Genomic DNA, 23,897 nt, shown 5'->3' on the forward strand with positions numbered 1-23,897 from the left:
TTATCAGTATAGATACGATTTATACATTACATGTAAATATCTAACGTACAATAATTATCTTTCCAAAATTACTGACCTTTAAAATGGATTAGTTTATTTTAATATTTACGTTTACTTTCGATATTTATAATAGTTTTTGTTATAAACTGTATTTTAACATCTAAATATTTTTAGAAATTACTTTAATTAATTGTATTAAACGGTTTTCCATTGAAGATTGGTTAAACTTATAATACGTTTTATATAAATTTCAGTTTTTAAACAAATACGGATGACATCTTCTGATGGGTATATTAAACCTCCCTTATTTTGCAAGTGATTTATGAACAACTAAGAAAACTATTGTTTCTACAAAATAAAACATCATTATAAGGTTAGTATATTTTTATTCCGTCTTTTTGTTTGTTGAAGGCATCTGAGCTTTTTAAGCTGATTTTCTAAAGGACACTGAATATTTCATTTTTGCGCCTAAACGTCTTTTTATTGGGGTATCTTGTAAACTTATTTCTCGATGTTCTGTAACAGTATGTTAGTCCATTGCTGAGGATGCAAAATATTTATTTATATTATTTTATGGTAAATTATCTGAAGGTACTTCATGTTTTTTTACTATTAAGCTATTTTTGGTAGTGTAAAATAAATGTAATCCGGTGTCTGCCTGGTCCTCATTGGAGACCAGCCTTATCTATTCAGGGTTGCAAAGCTTGCTCACCAATCACAATCATGCAGCGATCAACAAGCTAATCGTAACGAAATATATATATACCTTTAGAAAGTGACATTTGCTTGATGGATATCTCCGAAGTCGAATTGTGTAACGGGAATGTTGTTGCCTTACGTTGATATATTGTTTTCCGTAACTGTTTCGCAATAAAGACATATTCATTCAATGCACCACAGAATCTTTGCGTGTTATTTATGGGAAACTTTTTTTCTAGTTGTAACAAGAGCTTTGTGTGGTCCCACCTTTCACACTATATTTATCATTATTGATGAATGATAATTTTTGGTCACAGTCATTAACGCGAGTTTCAAGAAAGAGATCCCCACAAAGGCTTCCAATATTTTTTATAAAATATATTTTGTTATGTACTCTTTAATTTATTGGTATTCTTTTCTATATAAATCATTTTGATTAATTCATTTTTTTTATAATTATAATGTTTTTTTATTTATTCGGTTATATATGTAAATATATGATAAAAAACTACCTGGGGTACCTTAAAACAGTGAAAAATCACTGCTGTACATGTACGGCGATACTCCTCAAAGGGTTTTAGGAATCTTAGCCCTAGGGGTGGTTGACCTCGCGACCAATGAGACTCTTCGGTGAATCGTATTAGATTGTTTATTAAGTTATAATTACAATTTTGACTATGGACGATTACGGCGTGACGTTTTTCGTGATGAAGGTGTTAGTGGCGCAGGTGGTGATGGCCGTAGATGATGCTCAGGGTTCTGTGGCTGCGTGCGGCGAGTGTCAGGTGTGATCTTCAGGTCTGTCGGTGAGGACGCGTAGCTGGTTCCTCTGGATAGCTACTAGTAGATCTTGGCTCTCTGGTTGTCTGCGTCGCTTGCTCTGCTGTTTGGTGACTCTTGGTCTCGTATCTCGGACCGTCTGCCCTCTCCTCGTCGGAGTCCGGGCTTATATCCTTTAGGGGGATGCACGCTAGCTGGCCAATCGCGATTGTGCATCGATCTCCTAGCCAATCGCTGCAGTGGCTTCTTAGAATTCGAATTCTTCGGAAAGGGTTTGCATTGTGGTGATTGATTGCGTCCGTATCGTTTTGTCTCTTCTGAAAAATGGATTCTCTTAGCGACCCGTGTTGTGTGGTCAAAAGAAATCCCTCTTGTGCCATGATGTTTGTCTCATTGCTAATGAATGAATGTTTTTGGTCACGGTCATTAACAATGAGACAATCGCCCTTCTAAATGTGCCTGTATGTGTGGTCGCCACAGGGTTAAGATAAAAATCTTAAACCTAAAATAGATAAAATATTACATTTGCAAAATTAGCTCATTGGAAACCCCACTATTTTGTTCTAAGCTTTATGTAATTCAAAATAAGGCAATAAAAATATATTACAATACATATAGAGAATAAATAAAAACTAAAAAATGGTCACTATTAAAAATTAAAATATAATTTGAAATGGAGATAATTCTTTATAAAAAAAATAGCTTTAATATAAATACATATCAATTTTACAATATATCCAATACGAACCAGGAGAAAGCTGAGATCCTAGATACTATTTTTTTTTATATCGTATGAGCTTACACAAAATTACTGACATAAAAAACCCATTATAAATTAGCCCGAGCAATATGCGAAATGGAAATATCGGTAGTAGATAAAAAATACATTTGCAAAATTAGCTTATCGGAAATTATGTTATTTAAAATACAGTCATAAACATATTTCATGTATCATTAAATAAAAACTTAAAAATAGTCACTATCGAAGTTTGGGACAACAGCTTGTAAAATCTTAAATATAAATGATTTGTTTCTTTGATTATAATATTATAACTATATAAACAAGAGTTACCAAAACATGATAATAACACCACTTAAAATTTTAGTAAGTTACAGCATTTGGTGACAAGAGACCTTTGCGTGTAGTCTGTTTGTGCGAATGATTCATTATCATCCACATTCGAACGAGCGTTCATCATCAGCTCGTGAAAGTAAACTCTGGGCGACTTTGCATCAGAACTCGTGATTCGTTGCAGTTGCCTCACAAGTCTGATCGAACCAGATCTGGACCGAACCAAGGGCGATCGTCAATTTCCTCGCAAGAAAGCGGCGTGTCTTCCAGTCCAGAACACATATGGGAGGCTGTTGACTGTCGTCGTCCAGTTTCGAAAGTGCACTTTACGATGACGCACATGTGTTCAATGTTCAATTAGAGCGACGTTTCCCAACTTGGATTTCAGACATATATTTGAAGACTATCGCAAAATGTCAAAACCAAAACAACCACATTAAAAGTAAATTGGCTAACTACATTCTTGAACGAATGTTCAAAATATCTCTAAAATAGCATAAAAATAAGTTTATATATCTATATGGACTGATATTTTGTTATTGTAAATAGTGAAAGAGAGATTCAGATATATATATAAAAAAAACAATATTTTACAGCAAATTTACACTCAAGATCTACTTGATTTGATGTGTTTTTTAAGATATAAAATAATCATATTTTTAGTATCAATGGTTATATTTATATCCCAGATTTCTGCAAGCTTGTTTAATCCAACTTTGATCTTTTTAATACTTATATAAATCTTTTTTCCATTTCAATATTTTTTAATGGCCTGAATTAGCCTGAAAAGTTTGAGGGATCGAGTCATTTCAACATTTTATAAAAAGGGGCTAAAGTTTTTTTTAATATTTATATTTCATTAAAATTCATAGTATTTCTGTTTAAAATCCATGTCAAAAGCAATAAAATCCTGTCGTCAACCCCACTGTCATTTATAACAGTATTACGACTTTAAATAAATGAGAATTAAATAAAGCACATCTAAACCGAATTTTGACCAATAGGAGAGCGCAAAAAACAATTATCCCTTCTCAGAAGTCAAAAATCCACGCCAAAAGCAATAAAATCGTGTCGGCGTAGTCGCAGTGGGAACGCTCGTTACCGAGCGTTCCCACTGCGACTACTCCGACACGATTTTATTGCTTTTGCCGTGAATTTTTGACTTCTGAGAAGTGATAATTGTTTTTGCGCCCTCCTATTGACCAAAATTCAGTTTTAATATACTTTGACCAATACTCTCATATCAAAAGTCTGTAATAATATCAGTAAGGTTAGCTGTTATATTTTTTAAACATTGTTTAATAAAGTGCAGACAAATTATGAAGCAATATGCGACGTCATTCTGTATTTCTTCTTCTGCTTATTTTCTCCCGAGAGTTGACTTAAGTTGTATTTTGGACTTGATCTAATAAAAGTTCTAAACTATAATTAGTTTTTGAAGATTTGCTTTAGAACAGCATGTTTCGCAACTGTCAAATTGGGTTTCATAGGCGTTTTAGAGCAGCATATTAGCGCTTATCAATTAAATTATCTTTTCACTAATAGAAATATATATTTACTGGTGAAAATATAACTTAACCAAAAATAGACATTCACTGTAACATTTATACATCGGATGTAAATAAATAATGATAAGTATGTAAATATATATATTATTACTTATAGAAAAGTTGAAATCATATAATTTCACCAGCACCTGTCAGATAATTCTATTTTCACTGGTAAAAATATATATCTACCGGTGAAAATGTATTCCGATATGATTTCACTGAAATGACATATTTTAAAAAATATTTTCGGAATAGATTTAGGACTATTGTTTTTAGATTTTCTATGAAGGATAATTAGTGAATATCTGGATTAGATTCAGCAACGCTATTTTAGATCATTGCATGAGGAGGGGAGGGGAAGATGGTGGTGAGACAATGGTCGTTTTTTATTGTTTTGCTTTCATTAAGATTTAGAGTATTTCCTTAAATGACATGCACTTTTCTGGCCAAATTCAAGGAGGGAAAATGCCCTCACCTGCCTTCCCCAAATTAAAAAATTATACGTATTATTTATCAACTTAATTTTATTTGATTTAAATTGCATAAATGTATTAAAATTTTTTTTTTATTTATTTGCAATTATTTCTAGTTGATTTTAGTAAATCATTATTTTTTAAAAGCAATACATTTTAAAGAATTTTTCTCAAACTAAAATGCTTGAGGGATGTGTGAATCATCGGCAGATCTAATTCTATAATTATGTATCTTTTTTTTAAATTTAAATTAAGTATTTATAATCGATATTATATATAATATTTTATAGTGGTAACCATTATTAGTTTACTATATGTCTTTCGTGTGATCATCGAAAGGCAAATTTGCCAATTTTTATATAGCACTATTCTGAAAAACTGGAAGTGATTCTAATTTATATTTACTTGTAAATTCTTTACTATGAATACGTGCACAATAAATGTTTAATCTAGTTTTATACGATAATATATTTTGAAACCTGTATAAAATTTTTGATATTGGTAATATTTTTTTTATTATATAATCAATATGGTTATAATTTTTTTAATTTGTATCTTAAAGTAGATATAAGGATTTTTTATTACCAATTTTTATAATTATAGATTTATTTACAGTGATTATAATATCAAAATTATCATTACATATCAAATAGTTTTTTTTTCATTAATTGGTAATTTGTTTAATCTCATCTATTTATTAATATGGATCAAATCACTCTGCATGTTTCTTTGAATGTCTTTGTATGTTTTAGATTTATATATTAGAACTGTATCATCAGCATAGAGTTGAATCTTTCCCGTAAGTTTACACAGGGTTAAATTATTTATGTAAAGATTAAATAATAAAGGTCCCAAAATAGAGCCCTATGGATTTCCACACTTCACCACGTCACATTCGCTTTTTGTACCATTTATTACAACTTTTGTTGTCTATTATTTAAATAAATTTAAACCATAAAATTATATGTTTTAAATGTTCCATAAATTTTGCTGAATTAACTCAATCGCAGCTGATCTAAAAAAGCTGAAACGTTCCTCGCATTTTCTTTTTAACGTCCACATTGATCAGTAAGCGATTAGGAAAGTAATTAATGATTAATTAAAATAAATATTTTTAACCAATATTTATTTTTTAATTGAATAATATTTAACAAATAATAAATTGCTAAAAAATATCGGTAAAAAACGAGAAAAAAAATATGAATATATTCGATTATTTTTTATTCAATATTCGAGTAATTGAAAACTAGGAATAATTGAGAACTCTATCCTGGATGTCAAACATACCAAACTACGCGTCAAAATAGTTCAACAGATAACAAATATCGGGTGAAATCGTGAAATTGAGTTTTTTTATCACAGAAAGATATTTTATATTGTACCTATGTACATATATCATGTACGCTTGATTAACTAAAATCAGTTAGCTTGACGTTTTATTTTCTTTCATCACGAAACTTTAGTATTTTAATTAGAGTATCGCTGCTTTTTTACATTCCTATATAAAGTGAGCGTTATGCAATTTAATATGTACCATATATTTGTTGTAATAATTTATAAGAACATTTAAACAGAGATTGCCAATCTTAATTAATACATAACTTGTAATCAATATATTTTAGACTTCCGCAATCGATGATCTACAATATATTTAATTTTGCACGCTTCTAACAAATTAATATCACGTTCGCTTTCAATTTGGTTAACATTGATAAATTACTCGCATTATTTTTTGACATTATACATTCAGATCGTGCGTTGATTTGGATTTATTCTAGTAGAACATGCATACTAACATGACTAATCAGTTCTGCAGTCATTTTCAGACAGATCAATTAAAATTCTTTCGATTTTTAGTAGTAGCACGGTAGCTCGTGAATTGAATGTTTGAGACTGTAGATTATTCATTGAGTCAAGGCGAATCATGAGAGCCTATATATCAAGGATCGCCAACTTGTTCAGGATTGCGATCGACTATATTTTTTTATGACACTGCGATTAACTTATTTTATATTTTAGGATTAGAATGGGATTTTTTTGTGGAATAGGCAAATTATAATTTGCCTATTTCATAAAAAAAATCCCATTCAAATTCTAAAATATAAAATAAGTTAATCGCAGTGTTAAAAAAATATCTAAATAGTTTATAAACTATTTAGATATTTTTTTAACACTGTATTTTCATTTCTTCCTCCAAAATGAGAAAATCAGGGGAATAATTGGTTAAAACTAAACAAATATTTATTTACAAAAATAATATTAAGCATGCCATACTGTGTCGAAAGCTTTTTCTATATCTAACATTAAAAGACCCGTACTTTTTTTCATATTAAAATTATCGCATGAATGCTTTGTAAAAAAATAAGTTCGTTAATAATTATATTTCTGAAAAATTATTATAAGTGCATATGGATTATTTTTTCAAATATTTTACAAAATTTCAGTAAAAAACTAATGGGGCGATAACGAATCGAAATTGTAGGATCCTTATCGGGTTTTTCATCGGATGAATTTTAGTGGCTTTCCAAATGGTGAGAAAATACCCAAAAGATAGGCAGGCGTTAAAGATGTTTGTAAAGTAAAGTAATCAGCGGGTCTGGCATTTATCTTATAATATACGTACAATGGGCCAGATTTATTGGTAATATATATATGTACCATTAATAATAATTCACACAATTCCATATTGGATGCAATACTAGGTATTTTAATTGCACCACGGTCATTAATTCGCTCGGTTTCCATAATTGGCGAATAGTCGAAAATCCGCGATTTTTGCGCAAAGTTAATGACGTTTATGTGTCGCAAATGCGTTGAGAAATCAGTGCGACATTTTTTTAAAGCCACAATCGATTCGAATCTAACGCAGAGAGTGTAAGCCGGCGGCAATTCGACGGAATGCCGTAGTCGCCACAGGGGCGAATTGGAATTTGTGCTTTTTGCGCTGGCAACACCGGCGGCGCGCAATAGCCGATGCAATTCGAGGCGATATATCACACAGAATTCAGGTTTATGGCGTTGGCGAATAGTATCAACCGTTGAAGCATTCGAATTGCGTCAAAGTGTATAAACAGAATGGTTAAAAAATAGCAATTATAATTTTTTAGTGAGGCATTAATGCATTAATAATTTATTTTCAAGCTCTTTTTACTAACTTGTAACTCAATCATTGAAATCGCGTGAAAGCTCAAAACTACTACTAAGTAAATAAATTTATGTGTTGCTTTATAAAGTTCATTTCAGATTTCGGAAAACTACGGCCCGCGGGCCAGATCTGGCTCGCGATCTGCGAATAAATTTTTATTATTATTAACCGTTTCGTTCTAATTTTTTACCTCTTGCCAGTGTCTCAAAGCTTAGCAGATACTGCTTAACAGCAGTTTTAAGTGACGAGAATATTTTTATGAAGTTGAGATAATTCAACTAAAATGTGTCACATTTGGTGGTGAAAAAATATGTGCGGAACGAGTAATAAAAACATATGAGGCTTATGAAAATGCAAGGTGTATTATTTACTAGCAGGTATATTGTGGGTAATATCTCAATCTGTCATGAGTTATTGAACCAGTTATGTCAGCGGCGAACTTAACCGTCGTCATTTCCAAAACATTTCAGAAACGGAGGCGAATATTCTGACTTGCTATTCCATGCAATAATTCAATGGTTAAGTTATGTTTTATTCAGATTTTTGAACACAAATAGCGATTGAATTTTTTTAACGAAAAAACGTTGGAAATTAGCAGTTACTGCAAAAATTATGGGATTTCTTAAAATATGTAATTTAAAACTACAATGAAAAATAGTGATCATGTATGAAATTTACACTACCGTAAAGTTATTTCAAAGACAACTGGCATTGATTGAGTCAGCATCCGTGTATTTTTTATGGTAGCAACAATTTAAAAATAAATAAAATCTTTATTTCTGCAGAAAATTGTGGCAGACATATTTTATGAGTTTTAGCAGCATTTTTTTTAATCTTGATGCAAGTACAGAATACATTTCTATTTTTAAAAATCAATTCGATTGTACAGTTAAGAAATTTCATTTTACAGTAAGTGATTAACATGCTAAAAGGTGAATTCCAAAAAAAAAGGAACAGAATTCTCTAAATGCGTCTTTCAGATGACGAATATGGTAAATTAAGATCATATGCTTAGGTATTTATATTTGTATTTGGCAGCACCAATGTGAAAAGACATTTTCAAAAATGAAGTACATAAAATCGCAATTTTAGGTCAGCATTTGCAATAAATTTTGCCAATAGGAAGTGACGAACATTGAACTAGGGTTCTCAATTATTCGTAATTTTCAACAAATTAATAAATTGACTGAAATATTTGTGTCTTGAAACAACTTCATCGTCATCAATATCAACAAAAAAATTTTTGAGGTAAAATGATAATAAAAAGTGGGCCTTTCCAACATTTTGTTTTGCTTAACAAACAAATTCTGCGAATTTCGGTCATAGTATATACCACCGAAAAACATTATCACATGTTTTTCGAAGATGTAAAAGCATTTTTTGTTAAGAGGCGTCTTATTGTCTCGCATGAATTTTGAATGACCATGAATTTTGGAGTAGCACTAGTCACTCCGGTATATTGAGAGGAAAGACGACTAATATGTTGCTCAAGTATACAAATTGTTTCATTCTAAGATTTTTCAAAGAATATTCATGTAGTTGAATATCGAATCGAATATTATAATATTCGATTGAGAAACCAACATCGAACACAAGTTTGATGAAATGTTATCTCAAAAAAAGCAATTTCATTATTTTCACAAATAAAGCTTTTTAATATAGATGCATTTTGAGCAATTTACGATAGATGCTAAAATTCATAATACATTTGAATAGAAATCGAATAAAATAGATGCGTTCTTATTTTTTGTAGCTTACTTAAATTTTGCGTTGCCTAAAATATTTTCGATCCAGCGTTAAAAAAAAAATACGTTGCTGATATCTGGTTTAGATACACTTTGTTAAATAGCCATTTTGTATACATTAACATGTCTGTATTTAATTAATGTCAAGTGATGATATAAATGCCAAGACCCTACAAATATGTTATGATCGAATTAGTGGCAGACGGTTTTTATTTCAAAGGGGATGCTTTGCTATTTGTAAATTCTTTGATCATGTTTAAAACATCTGTATTCAAAAATAGGTTTATTTTCAAGGTTTTATTAATTAATAACTTCTTTCTTTGGTTGTTTATTTACGTCAGTGTAAACTCGATCTGTGGAATGCAATTGGAATTCGTCCTTTGCAAGTTTCAATGTAATTTATATATGAAGTGATTTTCGTATTTATTATTGCATAATAATACTAATTCGTTTGAGATAAATCAACTTAGACAACGAAGAGTATGTCAACTATTACATTATTTATAATACAGTGTATAACTATAGTGACATTCGACACTGTTATGACATGTGACCGCAAACATAAGAGTGAACTTCTGTCATGTCTTCCATTGTTCATTTCTGAGCTTACACAGTCGAAGAACATTATTAAACAATCACCAATAAATAAAATACACTTCCATGTCACTTTCGATTCAAAATTACATTTCGCAAGTTTAACATAATCCTACCATAATTAAGCCAATCTTGAATGATTTTTTTTATTACTATGCCTGACCTATCGAGACACCCGCCGAGCAAATGTCATAATCTTGATTGAAATGTATATTCGTAAGATGAGAAAAAACGCTCTAATGACTCTGCACCTTTCGTTACATCGATCTTATTGAGTCATCATAGTTCAGAGTCAAAAGCGTAGATTTATCGTTTATCTTACAATGTCCATCGCAAATGTTGGTCAAAAAAAAGCTATATGCGATTGTTACGTGGGCTTTGACAAATAGAGAGGAACGCTACCGCTAGTATTATGATTTTTCAAGTTACTATCGGAGATCTAGACGGATTGTTTTCTAGATCGTTTATCTGTTGATGGTGAATGTAAAAATCACGATTGAATTTAGATCATAACAGAATGGACGGTTATATTCAATATTAATTTGGTAATATTGAATGAAAGTATTGCGTGCGCGTACTTTGTACGTCTGAATATTGTATACAGATTTTCCTTGTATAAAAAATAGTATAATATAATTTAAGCTATATCTTCATACAAATATTACGCAACTGAATAACATTGGTTTTACAACTTCTCTTAGTCATAGTTCAGTTCATCAAAATGGCAAACGTGAAAATGGTTTAAAAATGTCAAAAAAACATTCTGTAATTACTGGGTCAGTAATTTAATTAACCCTTAGACCGCCGACCGGTAAATTCTTAATTACTCGCTGTACGCCATGCGTTTTTAGCAGGGCTGTGGAGTCGGAGTCGGAGTCGGAGTTGGAGTCGTGGAGTCGTGGTTTTTTGGCCGTAGTTGGAGTCGGAGTCGGAGTCGTGAAAAATGAGCGACTCCGAGCATTTTTTAAATTATGAAATTTATGAATTTTTAATTGCGTAATAATTAATGTGTATAGCGTATGAATTAAACGTGTAGAAAAACACCAAAAATACCTGATAAAATTAAACTTTTTTGAGTCGGAGTCGAAGTCGGAGTCGGAGTCGGAGTGGAGTCGTATTGTTGGTAAATATCGGAATCGGAGTCGGAGTCGTGTTTTTTTTTAACGACTCCACAGCTCTGGTTTTTAGCGATACAATTTTTTGGCTACTTACTCTGCTTAACACATCATTACAGCCAAAATACTCAATTTTTATATTTTAAAATTATATTTGTATGATTAACACGATTTAAACATTCTAATTATATCAATAAACAAACATTTTTAGTCGTATTGTTGGAAATATTAAGTGAACAAAACTAAATCTATTGGTCAGTCCGCGTGCTGGCTCGCGTACACACACCTACACACACATGCACGCGCGCGGCACTATACAAGCGAACGACAAGCAGGGTCATGCTCACACTGAGACAATTTTAATATATAAATCTGCAACGCATTTTTTCTTCGTCTGACCTACATCCTGTTATAAAAATTTACAAATCGACAAGATTTCTTTGATGCATACAAAATCACATATATCGTACACAAAAATAACCCTAATAACCAAACCGTTTGTTTTTGATCAATGGTGTTTGCAATTGGTTGTTGTTGAAGGTTGTCATATTTCTTTATATATAAAAATAATAAATAATAAAACTTGATAGCAAGATACGATGTTACATTTAACTATATATAATTAGATGTATAATTTATAATATATACATATTCTTCTTCTTCTTCCACGGCACTACAACCGGTGATCGGTTTTGGCATTTCCACCTAATTTCTTGTAGGGCTTCTAGATATATCTTGAGTTTTAGTATTTCTTCCGCTATTGTTTGCATTTTTCCTGGTTGTAATATTGCACATTCCAGCTTCCAAAATTGAAGTCCAATCGTTTATCTAGATTTCGATCGTCTAGGTCATTATGAATTGGGGCGGATTTATTATTTCTTTGTGATTTTTTCATAACTATTTTGATTTATCCACGTTGGTTGGTTTGCTCCATGATAAAAACCCTCCTCCTTTATCCGGGCTTGGGACCAGCAAGGGCAAGAGTGCAACATATCTACACTCCAGGCGGAATATGTAATATATATTACACACACACACACACATATATATACAATAAATAATAAACTTTTCGACCATCGTGACGCATTGGGGTAACCTGTTAGGTCACGATGGTATTAATTTAATGTAAATAAATAAACACATTACAAATAAATTATAAAATAATAGAACAAGTAAAATAAAATGATTCTACGACAAGGAATCGTTTTTGTTATTATTATTAATATTTAATATTTACTAAGAGTTAATATTGATATTTTATTAATTATATCTTATTTATATTTATTAATAAGTATTTAATAGTAATTATTATTATTATTATTATTTAATTATTACAAACAATAAAAACCAATCACAAAAACAGTTGACAATATTAAAACAGTCGAAATAACGTATAAATATATTCACAAGTATTTACAAATCACAATTATCATTGAAATATTGATGAGATAATTTAATTTCGATTCATAAATTAAAGTATAAAAAAACGAATTTCCGCGATGCGTTTGTGCTAACCCTAAAAGTGGTCTAAAGAAGCACGATCGAAACCGCGCGCGAAATACAAACGACTAAAATTAAGGCGTGACTTTATAATTATATATACCACTGTTTCATCGCAAATTCTATAAATAAAATCACTGAAATCGTTTACTAGGAACTCAAACTGATTTTTAAAACATATATTGCCAACTTTTACCTTTCCGTTTCTTTAAAAAACGAAGGTTTTAACGAGCGCATCATATCATGCGCTTGGCGTTAGAGAGTAGATTTAGTTGCGCATCATATCATGCGCTTGGCGTTGAAAGGATTAATCGTTTAAAAGTCTATATATTAGTAACTTTAATAAACAGTAATAGTATTTTGACCGAATGTTGATATTATTTTCTGATAATTTTATGCATTATAAAATCGACTATTAAATATTTATTTACTGACTTTTAACTTAAATGTTACATTTTTGTGGATATACACGTCCACGAGGAAATTAGTGTAGATATGTTTTAAGTTTTAAAACGTCCGCTGGAAGTTATTGGTTTTATGAAAATGTTTTTTAATAAAGCATATATTATATTATAGAAAAACCTACTTCACATTGCGCTCTAAATGTCAATATCATTGTTTTTTCTTATTGTGGTTTGCTTTTTAAAAGCATAGCATATAAGCACGTCAAGTGTAGTATTTAAAAAGCATGCGTTAAGCTAAAATAGTTGTTGTTTTATTTACATAAAATTTATTTAATAATCCAGATACTATTTTGGTGACGTGTATAATTTAATATAATGTAAAAAATATATGTAATACATACACTAGATCGTTATTTCGTGAATCGATCTATAGAAAACTGATGAAATTCTAATGTGTGTGCTCACGTTTGCAAAACTCCGAGTATTCGTTATATGGATCAAAATTCCGATGAAGCAACGTTTACATATTGCATCTTGCAGACGGATACGAAAGAAAATTGCCTTGCTTTAGCATCCTGTTTATACAAAATGGCATTCAAGCGTGGAGGTCGTTCAAATCTTAACTTTTTTTTATTTTCTGTTCAATTAAGATGTCTTAGTTTAGAAAGATTAAAATATATCCTTAGAGCTAGACACATAGTAATGTATTATGGTATATAAATATAATAAAATAATTCTGTTGTATGCACAAAGCATATTTTTCATTGGTTTATGACTTAATCTATGACTATATTAAATAGATAGATTTTTAATATTTAAAATAGTTGTTACACTACTTATACAGGAAGTAATTGATTACATTTGACATTTGCTTACACTTGATTGATTGTTGCTGACATTCTAGTGTCTATTAAATTATTTCATAGAGAAGAGATTCAAAAAAATACTTATACTTTCAAATATAGTTCGTATCCATTATTGTGAAAAAATCTCAATGGGTGTCTACTAAACACATCAGACCTCACGCAGAGAATATCAGTCAATGTTTCTCAACTGCAAAACATTCATAATGAGCCTCACACGTATCTCATTAACCTATCTGCACAGCCACGGGCGTTTTACACATTCGTGTTCCATAAACAATGTATTTTAAATAAGTTTTAACCGTGTTCGATATAACCCTGCTGCGATTTGTTATATGAGGTCTATACGTACGTGATTAGGGTCCGACGCTTGTGGAATTTAATAAAACGTGACTTAAGCGACTAGCTTACCATTTCAGATATAATATAATATAATCACAGTAATAAAATATTTTTGGTATTGTCATTAATATTTTATACTGAGTAGAAAATGTATATACGAAATGATTGAGTGAAGAAATAATTATATAGTGATATCAGTATTTTTCAAGCCATAACACAATATTAGGAATATATTAGAAAATGCATGTTTCTATTGAGATTTTTTAATGATAATTTATTAAAAAATAAAACTTTGTAGGCAGTACAGGTCATACTGTTTATCAATATACAAATGGAGTTAGAAGTTAATCCTGCATAGTATTTAAAAAGCATTATGAATATTCGGATTTTTTTAAAAATTATTTCGAACTAGCTATAATTTTATGGTAGTTTAAACACCCTAAACATATTGCACGTACCACTTAATAACATCCGTCCCGAAACGCTTATCATTCATAAGTACCTCCGAAAAAACTACACTTTGTTTGGAAAGGATGGGCGCTAGGCAATACGCATATTACTATTATTCTCAAACTCTTTAGTTACTAATTGATTGAGTGGCAATCTGTATTGTTTTTAATTAGGCGTATACACATTTGGAGGTACAGGGTGTCCAAGAAGCGATGCAATTAGCTAGCAAACATCCACATCTGTGATTAAACAGAGTTATCTGAATCAGCATGTGTCCAAGAAGCGATGCAATTAGCTAGCAAACATCCACATCTGTGATTAAACAGAGTTATCTGAATCAGCATACTTAAAGATGCAACACGATGATATGGTGAAAGACGATTTAGAGGCGACACGGAGCAGGGTTGCTAAATTTTAAATAAGGTCTCGCAAAGAAAAATTTAAAAAATATTTATTTTTCACAATAAACCATTTTAAAATATCATTTTTAATTTCTAAACTTCATGCTCGCTATGTAAAAATATATATAATAAAGAAATTGTCGACAGATTTAAAAAAAAATCAAACCAGTATTTTATCACACGTAATTATCTTTCAATATTTGTTATATTTGCCATAGATATTTTTAGGAAGATATATTCTTCAAACAGTAAATTTTTTCTACTTTTACTTTAATTTACTTTAAGTTAGTATAAACGAATATTTGTTTATATGGTACTATCTCGAATGAAATTTGAAAAAAAATTTAGAATGAAACAATTTGTATACCTTAGCAACACACGTAGTCGTTTTTGCTTTCAATATACCTGAGTGATTAGTGTCACTACAAAATCAATGTTCCTTATGTGCCTTAATTTATTTTGTAAAAAAAATATTTTGCGCCTTCGAAAAATTTGTAAATAGTTTGTCAGCGGTACCTACTATGACCGAAATTTGCAGAAATCGTTTATTGAAAAAAATAGTATTTTTGAAAGGCTTTTATTACTGTTTAACGCTTATCTCAAAAACAGGCTTATTTCACTCAGTGCAATAATTTGCTCGTAGTTAATTTATTTATAGTTATTTTATTTATATACAAATCCGCACAAAAAAAACATATATAAAATTTGTTTCAAACATTATTAGATCTAAAAAATAATAAATTCGATAAAATTATGTATTTTAAATGTTCCATTACATTTACTAAATTAATTTAATAACAGCTGATCTTAATTCTGGTGATTTTAAAATTATGAAATAACGTTCCTGCTCAAAAAGTATGTTAATAATAAATTAGGCATTTTCTTTTGGACGCCCTAACTGATCAGTAATTATGCATGTTTTATAGAATTAAAAAAAGTTTAACGATTATGAAAGTAATTAATGATTAATATAAAATAATTATTATTAACCAACATTTATTTTTTAATTAATAAATATTTTACATGCAATTGATTTTTAGTATTTATTTGTAAATATTTGAATATTGGAATACCTTACATTAATCACTGCAGTACAGCTGAAAAAGCTACTCTTTGTTTAGAAATGATGCGCGATAAATAATGCATTTTACCTTGCGCAAATTAATATTGTTCTCCTAGCCCTTTGTTAACAATCCCCGAAACAGTCATCTTTCAGCTTTACTTTTAAGGCGTAGACACATTTAATGGGTGTGTTCAAGAAGCAATGTAATTGGCTCGCCAAAATTCTCATCTGCAATTCACTAGAGCTATATAAATATGTGATACTTAATCACAGAGGGGCAGACGGACAGGGGCATAAGAAGGAAACGCGATCAGAGATCTGATCATGATCCAGGTCCATCATCATCACAATAACACAACACGACAAATCATAGCCGACGATAATTTAACTCGACACTCCAGCAAAGACTCTCTTACTTCTATTACCTGACATTTTGACACAAACACTAGATATATGCTTAAAAATAAACAGTTACCAGCTTCTCCTGCGTTTATTTTGGCTACAAAGTCACTCTCCTTCAGCCTCAAAACCTGAAAATGTATTATATAATGTAATATTGAAAGATAAATTGTTATCAATACTTGATATTCAAATTGCATCCGATTTATTTATCAATAAACTTTGGAACACAAATTAATTTTTGAAGGGCTACCAGGGCAAGGTGGACAGCCTTACCTGGCGGCCTTGCAACGAAAGTGAATGCAATGGACAGGACACGAAGACCAGGACGAACAAATAGTGACCTTGAGAAAACAACCACTTGACACACGGCACGTTCGCACCAGCTTAACCCTTTCATATTCGACCTCCTTTGTACGCGTATCACGTTTCCTGTGAGAATTTTTTGACTCTGACTTCATATATTAATATTGTGTATGAAGTATAGCAAATATTTACTTTAGCTACTATTAAAATATTACGCTTTTTTAAATTTATTTATTTTATAAAGTATGTTGAATTTGCAGCGTCACTATTGGGTTAAAACGACACTAGTTGTTTGAGGACAATCTTGTAAGGGCATCTGGCGACCGAGATGACAATGATGTCTTTTTGGATTCGGCTTGCTTTGGATGACGACAGCGGAAAAGCATTAAAAACTCTTAATGCATTCCGTGCGTTTAATATTTTTATTTACTAACAGCAAAAGTCCTTGCCGCCAATCTTATTATTGTGCTCTCTATGACTCGTCCGCGTGTATATTATTATCAAGGTTAGTCTTACGCAAATATTCGGGTAATGTGGTGAAAAATTTTCTACGCTGAGGTCGACATGTCTTCGTGTCACGACGTCTAAGATCATTGCATCTGATGATTGCTTTGAAGCATCGTTTCCTTCAAGTGTGTACTTTATTTGTGTAATATATATTCAATTATGCATTTATAAATTTATTTATGAAAATTAAACATTAGAGCTTATGTTGAATATATCATAATCTATTTTTGTTGCGGTTTCAACCACCTACTTAATTTATTAATAAAAGGCATTTCTATCCAGAGACATAAATCACCACAAGTACCGGAAAACTACTCTTTCTGTGGAAAGGATGCTCGATAGATAATGCTCTCTATCATGCGCAAAAGAGTAGTGTTTTTATACACCATTTTTAACGATCGCCGGAGTGGCCATTTGCTCGTATTTATTTTAAGGCATATAAAAATTCTGTGGGTGTGTCCAAAAAGCGATGCAATTCGACCGCAAATAACCTCATCTGCGATACACCAGAGATATCTCGAATCAGCATTACAATATATGTCACACTTGATTACAGGGAGGCAGACGTAGGAAGACGTGGTGAAAGATGCAGATGGAGTCACAGCAACCGAGACGAGCACTGGACACTGCATAGACATGGGACACATCAGCTGATCCTTCAGCAAAAGCAGAAATTGGCCAGTCAGTGATAATTTTTTTAAATATTTATATATCATTAAGATTCTTAGTATTTCATTCAATGACATGCATTTGCTTTGCCAAATTCAAGAGGGTGAAAATGCTCCTACCTGACCCCCACCAAATGACATCCCTGCTGAGATAAGTTAGTGTGCTATAATTATTAAAATATATGCACCGATTTGTGGAACTTGCTAAACGATATTCTTACGTAGTAGTTGCTGCTTGTGTTTAATTTATTATTAAGAATTGTTTTAACACTTATCATTTTACAATGAAAGATTTACAATATATAAATAAAAAAAACGTAACTTCCAGGTGGTCATTTTTGGGCGATCATTCGATATTTACGAAGGATACTTTAAAAATAATTACGCATTAGTTATTGTGCTGGGTTAATTTTTATTTATTGCTTTTAGGTGTTCCTACATTACAATTTTACTGTTGTTTTATTTAGTTAAATATTTTTTAATACATATAAGATATTTTCTATGAGCAATATTAGCTTATTATTATAAAATTTTCAATACTAGATATGTAACGACTTAGCTCAATTTTAATTAATTATTAGATTAGAAAACTCTAGGTAAACTTAATCTCTGATGGTCGATCGGAATTATAATTATATAAAAATCACTAATTTCGATCTCCCAGACACGATAGGAATTTAAAAGCACCAAGGTCCGTATGGGATTCGAACTCAAGTCCTTCAGGTTGATAGTCAGTGACTTATAACACTCGTCTATCGTGCTTTCTAAAGAGTAATTTTTGAAACCACATAATATAATATGTATTCTAGACGTCCTTTCAAAATCTTCCTTTTTAATAATAATAAATAAAGCTGAATTATTTATTAGTTAGTAGTATAGCTTAATAAGCGTTACTTAATACAATTATTTAATTTTTATAAAAATTACAGAAAAGTTGTGATTTACTGGCACTGCAAAATTTTACAACTTAATTTATTTTGTGATAGTATTATAATATTATAAATAATTTCTGAAATATAAGATATTTTTTTGCCAACATTTACTTATTATTGTTTAATAATTCAATATACATACATGCAATAATAATAAAATAATTATATTATATTGATAGTAAAAGCGCAGCTTTTTTTATTAAATAAATTAAGCGGATTATTAATAGTTTGTTTTTATGAAATACCACAATGCCATAAATTTTATACTTGAATATATTATAAAAATATATATTATCTATACGTGATCAAAACATATTTTTTTTTGTATTTTACATTACAATAATACAATACTTTTTTATAATTTTTATTTACATAAAAATTAATACATTTAAAATTATTTTTCCTCAATTATTCTAAAGGCAATAAAGTAAACAATAAATCTTGCATTTCACCACCTGCTATTTTTCAAGGTTTTACCTTATGAACTTTAGTTTTGCTTAGCTAAAATAATAATATTAATATGAATAAAATTGTGATACAAATCACGTACAAACTAAAATTTATTTTAAGACCATGATTCAAGTGATATATTGCCTACATACCATTTCCGCGAATTATTTTTGCGCTTAATGCCAAGACAATGTTTTTTTTATATAATAAAACCAACATTTTAAAATCAGATCACATTGCGTTAAATCTTTTCGATTTTTTATTTTCAATAGTTCACGCTTTCACAACTCATGGTGTAAAATTTTATAGCCATACTGGTAGCGTATTGGTAATAAAATAATATCGAACGGTGATTTGGGTTAATGTGTATTTTTATTGACACTGCAATAAACGAATAATAGCACTTTCGCTAGGGCATATATCCATTTTTGCTTAAATATTTATTGAGACGATAATAAATTAATCCTAAATATGTGGTACATAAAAATCCATAAAATAATATTTTTTTAACTATGAAATAAAAATTGGTACATATTTATATATAATATTCGAAAGCTTTTCTTTAGATTTTTTAATAGATCGTGTACTGTTAATATGCTACAAATCGGACAAAATTATTTGATCTTAATATCAGATCAAGCGATACTTAGTGTCAGATAAACGTCAAGCCAAGTAAAAGCTCATTGCCACCATTTCAAGAAACATCAATTGGGAAACAATTTTAGGTTTAAGTACACCTTCCTGCTATTAACGCACGATGCTCACACTTTCGACAAGGTGTTCTTAATTGTTCGTGCTAATGTTTTTTTACGCTTTTACACCTGTCTCTATTTTTTTCACAATGCTCTTATCGATCTATTTTGATATTAGAAAAAAAAACACATTAATTTTATTGATCCAATTTAGGTGAGTGATATAATATGCTCTATGAATGCAATTAACTTACTTTTCAGTGTCTGACTCAATGCCACCGTAGAAAAATGTGGCGTTTCGTCACGCTTCATTAATAAACGATTCGAGATGAGCTATACAGGACCTCCAAAAATACACAATGGATTAATTCGCATTTTTTAATTAATTTTTTGCGAGCAATGTACATCGAGGTCGCTGAAACTATTGATCAACTTGAAATGAAATAAGATATAATTTACAATAACTCGTCTTATAATTAATTATATTTATATTCTTCACTGTCTATTTTTTTATGATTGTCGACAGCATCCCTCACCAACTGAAAATAGTGTTTGAAAATTTAATATTATAAAGCTACAACAAAGTTTCGAGTTTTGAGGCCGAAGGGGTGTGACTTTGAAAAGCTGTTAATAGTTTATTGTTAATAAATACAATTTACCACAGATAAATAATGTCGATTGTATTTTGTAGACGTTGATGACGAAATAATGTCCTTCGGATGATCCGCTGTTTGTTATCGGTCTCGGTCTGGTTGTCTGCGGTCTCGAATCGTGTGATTGTGTGTTTTTGACTCTCTCCTCTATCGATAAGACAGTGTCAGATATTTTTAATCCTGATTTGAGACCTCTCTGGCGTATCAAATATGCGGATGTTAGTGAGTCAATTGCATCGCTTGATTATTCAATTAACGAAATATGTTTACGCCTTGAATAAATGAAACTGCAAGGTGAAACAATTTCGAAAATCGTTAATGCAAAGGTAGACTATAATAGTGGTTTTTACGCCAGTAGATGCATTGTTTATTGCATAATTTACGCACAAAATGACATTAGTGTTAACTGTACAACTCAGTAGACCTTCCACAAAAGGTTTGGCTAAGCACAATTCAAAAAAAATCATCAATTACCAATTTGTACATATCCTTGAAAATTATTGTATAATTTGCTACAAATGATAATTTTGGCAAAAACGTTTTTACAAAGAAAGGTACCGGAGGTGAAGCTTAACAATAACCTGTTGGTCTTAAATTGCTCTTCCCTCTCATTCACCAAAACTTTATTAAGTAAGCAGAATAAATGATGTGTCACTTGTTAATATTGATAATCACTATCCTATTTACAACACAGATTTACTCACAGCTAACACAGACTCACCAATTCGACTCGGATCAAAGAAACCAGAGAGACCAGAGAGACTCTTTCTCATTTGCCATCGTTCATTGATACTAGGAACTGTATTTTTATTATAAATATATTGATATAAATAATATATTTTTGCGTCCAGTTAGCTAAAAAGGTTACGCCCGAGCTATGTGTGATTGACGTTTGTCGTGTGCTTGGCGAATGATTGTCACCGATTCTTGTCCAACAATGTGTACCGTGACCATTTAGTAGCCAATAACATAAGGGTCTAACTCCACCTCCAAAACCAAGCTGGGCGATCGTCCGATAATTACAATGATTATTTATACAATTTTTGTTCGGTGTAAAATTAATATTGTTATATACGAGTTTAAAATCTTATAAAGAAAATGGTTTAATGAGTATTTTTGCTAATTGCTGGCTATTGATAGTAGTGACTTTTGAAAGTCTGAGTGGCTATTGTGCGATTCTGGGTGTTCTTCCAATTTTAAAATTCTAACTTAACCATTTTCATTTGATGATTTTTAATACCACAGTTGATACCCTTACACAAGAAATTGTATCGCAACGGTCCAATAAAAAAAAAACACTGTAAAAAGCATCTATGAAAGATATACATACCTTTTTCAGTTTATATGATATTTCAGTATGTACGGACTTCTTGAAAACTTTACAATTATTATACATTCTTCATCGAGATCTGCCATTCTATAACATAAAAGCAATAAGATTTTAATGCAAAATGATGAAAGGTTTATTTTTACTTGAGAATCTTGTGTAGCAATCTGTTACATGATCTTTTGATCATTTTATTGAAAACTGTTACTTTTTGATGACTGTTAAATGACATCACCACGCGATAAAAGGTCGTTAAATATTTATTAATAAATAATTATATATATATATCTAGACATATTAATCTCGTCCACATTCTCCGGATGCGACCTAGCCGTGAGGCATCCACATGACACGGGCCACATTTAAATATAATACGTTTACGTAATTTTAGCATAAATTACCGACAAAAAAAATATTTTGCGAACCGTATAGATCGGGATGCTTTAGGCACGCCTATTTATTTCATAATTTATTAAATTTTCTCTTGCAATCGTCGCGTCATTAAATCACAACAATCAAATATGGTAATAGTTGACCTTGGTCCAGAAAAGTCACGAAAATAACATCTCGTTTGGCGGTGCCGATTAAAAAAATATTAATCGCTGTGCAAACATCGCGTTGCTAATTGTGAGCCTGATATGGAATTAACAATGGCCGACGTGTGTGATTGTGAAAGGGAAATGTGTGTTGACGATTAATTGGGTTTAAAAGCGCTCGATCATTGTTTTGTTGAGCGATATATAAAATATGAGCTTTCATGGTATTAATTATAATAATTACTTTATTATTTCGCCAACGTTGAATTGATTTCTCAACGTAATTTAATTCAAGCAATAAAAAATCCTCATAATATAAATTGGATATGGTAAAATCATTTAGTATAAATTCTTAATTGATTGAAGTAATGAGCTTTTATCGTTTCTGAAATTTATATTGCAATTGAGATGAAATAATTTTGTAATGTGTAAGTGAAATATATTCAATAAACTCATTTCATAATTGTCAATTTTAGTAACATCTTGTTCTTTTCAGAAGCAAACATGTTAATTAGTTCATCAACGTTCACCTAATTTATTTACTATTTAAAGTAATATATCGCATTGAGATTACGCTGTTCAAGTTTTATTTAGGCGCGTACGGTGAAATACATTACCTAAGAAGAAGTAGGCGTGCGGAACACAAGTAACGCACACCCTCATCTCTCACTCACTCTCGTTACTTAGCACGCGAGCGAGCGAGCGAAAGAAAATGTATTTCACCACACGCGCCTAGGTGTTATTTATCATAAACTTTAAACTTTTTAATTGCCATGAAAATTCTTGATTTAAGATTATTTCTTTTGCTTAAAAAATTATTTATTTTTTATGACGATAATTTGAAATTTATTATTAAAATATTCATATATTTTCTTTTGAACATATTTTTTTGAAAAAAATGCATTTCAATTGTTTTTATAATATTTTTACGAATAATATTATTTTACGATGACTAGTTTGTGACAATTTCGGAGCCAAGTTAACTGCTCGACTGCCTTTTAACGGATTTCGGTGGTGTTGTCTAGACTCAGTCGTCTGTGTCAATTTGGTGAAAACTCCACTATTGGATCTGTTTGTGTAGTGTTTGTGTCAATTTGGTGCAAGCTCCACTCAGGATCTGAACTCCTGTGTAGTTTCTAGTTAGTGATAAGTGAAAAGTGATACGTGATAAGTGATAAGTGATACGTGATAAGTGATTTTCTTCCATGGTGTTCCTGCTTCTATATTGCTG

General features: G+C 30.7%; 1 long non-coding RNA gene across 1 annotated transcript; it reads left to right on the plus strand.

Moving 5' to 3' along the window:
- The first annotated feature begins 51 nt into the window (after positions 1-51).
- LOC148234821 (uncharacterized) lies at positions 52-23,897 on the plus strand. Its single transcript, XR_015809575.1, has 3 exons — positions 52-373; positions 17,965-18,089; positions 23,623-23,897. It is a non-coding gene; the product is annotated as an uncharacterized LOC148234821 (long non-coding RNA).

The sequence above is a fragment of the Plectrocnemia conspersa genome, unplaced genomic scaffold, assembly GCF_051122295.1.
Source record: "Plectrocnemia conspersa isolate PC_06_02 unplaced genomic scaffold, ASM5112229v1 ptg000005l, whole genome shotgun sequence".
NCBI classification, from domain to species: domain Eukaryota; kingdom Metazoa; phylum Arthropoda; class Insecta; order Trichoptera; family Polycentropodidae; genus Plectrocnemia; species Plectrocnemia conspersa.